Raw genomic sequence first — 2,500 nt, 5'->3', positions numbered from 1 at the left:
TGTGTGTGTGTGTGTGTGTGTGTGTGTGTGTGTGTGTGTGTGTGTGTGTGTGTGTGTGGGTGGGTGTATGTGTGGACATTTACATGGACTCCTCCTTTTACAGAATGATGGAGACCAATAATTCTTAACACACTACTATTAAGGCAATATATATCATAATTTCAGAGTCTGTGTGTGTGTGTGTGTGTGTGTGTGTGTGTGTGTGTGTGTGTGTGTGTGTGTGTGTGTGTGTGTGTGTGTGTGTGTGTGTGTGTGTGTGTGTGTGTGTGTGTGTGTGTGTGTGTGTGTGTGTGTGTGTGAATGCGTGCGTGTATGTGTGTGTGTGCATGAATGTGCGTGTGTGTTTTTGAGAATTCCTCAGTGCATGTGTTATACCTGATCTTTGACTGTGTGCTTCATTCATCAGTACGACACACACACACACACACACACACACACACACACACACACACACACACACACACACACACACACACACACACACACACACACACACACACACACACACACACACACACACACACACACACACACACACACACACACACACACAAGCAGAGAGAGGGAGAGACAGAGAGAGTTGGGATAAAGGGTGGATTAGTGGGAATATTTTTCTGTGTTTCATCTAAGCTTTGACGAATGGCTGCTTTATTAAGTATGCGGATGCCAGGACATTTTTTTAACTGCGGAATTGAGTGAGAGGTAAAGAAGATAAACACACTCAGAGGGACTTGGATATATGGAATAGAAATGGATAGATAGTGTGCGTGTGTTTCTGACACGATTTGTGTGGTTTACAGTAAATTCAGTTGTTTAGTTTCACTTTATATCTGTCTGTCCTGTGTGTTCAATTGCTGTATGTGTAGAGTACATCCAGTTTAGTACGTATAGTATTTACTTTATATTCCCTTTTTGTGTGTGTGTGTGTGTGTGTGTGTGTGTGTGTGTGTGTATGTGTGTGTGCGTGTGTGTATATGTGTGTGTGTGTGTGTGTGTGTGTGTGTGTGTGTGTGTGTGTGTGTGTGTGTGTGTGTGTGTGTGTGTGTGTGTGTGTGTGTGTGTGTGTGTGTGTGTGTGTGTGTGTGTATGTGTGTGTGTGTGTTTGTGTGTGTTAGTGTGCGTGTGTTTCTGACACGATTTGTGTGGTTTACAGTGAATTCAGTTGTTTAGTTTCACTTTATATCTGTCTGTCCTGTGTGTTCAATTGCTGTATGTGTAGAGTAAATCCAGTTTAGTACGTATAGTATTTACTTTATATTCCCTTTGTGTGTGTGTGTGTGTGTGTGTGTGTGTGTGTGTGTGTGTGTGCGTGCGTGTGTGTGTTTGTACAGAGGGCAACCCCATCAAAGACACGCACCAAACCTGACTACTCCACTCACACACACTCATGAATGTTTTGCCATGCAGTTATCCCATCCTCAGGGGAGTGTGTGTGTGTGTGTGTGTGTGTGTGTGTGTGTGTGTGTGTGTGTGTGTGTGTGTGTGTGTGTGTGTGTGTGTGTGTGTGTGTGTGTGTGTGTGTGTGTGTGTGTGTGTGTGTGTGTGTGTGTGTGTGTATATATGTGTGCGTGTATGTGCATATAAGTTTGTGTGTGTGTGTGTGTGTGTGTGTGTGTGTGTGTGTGTGTGTGTGTGTGTGTGTGTGTGTGTGTGTGTGTGTGTGTGTGTGTGTGTGTGTGTGTGTGTGTGTGTGTGTGTGTGTGTGTGTGTGTGCGAGCGTCTGTACGTGTGTGTGTGTGTGCGAGCGTGTGTACGTGTGTGTGTGTGTGTGTGTGTGTGTGTGTGTGTGTGTGTGTGTGTGTGTGTGTGTGTGTGTGTGTGTGTGTGTGTGTGTGTGTGTGTGTGTGTGTGTGTGTGCCTCAGAGATGGTGCAGAGGGATGATTATAAATGATGTCATGACATTCACGGGCACACATTAACGTAAGACACCCACACACACACCTCGTCTCATTTTACATTTTTGAAGTGTTTCCTTTTGTCTATATATTCAACACCAAAAGGTCTTTGAATTTCCATGTGCGTGTGTGTGTGTTTGTGTGTGTGTGTGTGTGAGAGAGAGAGAGAGAGAGAGAGAGAGAGAGAGAGAGAGAGAGAGAGGGGAAGAGGGGGGAGCAGGAGAGAGAGAGAGATGGAGAGAGATAGAGAGAGATGGAGAGAGAGAGAGAGAGAGAGAGAGAGAGAGAGAGAGAGAGGATGGGGCAGAAATAAATAAAAAATAAAAGATGAGACCAACTGTATGACGCAGAAACTTTAATACAGTAAAACATTATGAAAGCATATCTGATGCGGCAAGACAAACAGAGAGAAGGGGGAGGATGACAGAGAGAAAAAGATGAAAATAAAGGGAAGAAAGAGCAGAGCAAGAGAAAGAAAGACAGAGACTGATATGAGGGGGGGGGGGGTAGAGAGGATGATGTCGATCTGTGCCGTCCCTGTGGTCAGTTGCACCTCACAGAGGAAATTGAGATCACCACTGCTGCTCACACACAATCACAACTA

The sequence above is a fragment of the Engraulis encrasicolus genome, chromosome 18 (genome assembly GCF_034702125.1).
Source record: "Engraulis encrasicolus isolate BLACKSEA-1 chromosome 18, IST_EnEncr_1.0, whole genome shotgun sequence".
NCBI lineage: Eukaryota > Metazoa > Chordata > Actinopteri > Clupeiformes > Engraulidae > Engraulis > Engraulis encrasicolus.
The sequence above is the reverse complement of the archived record's forward strand: the minus strand, read 5'-3'. Positions refer to the sequence as shown.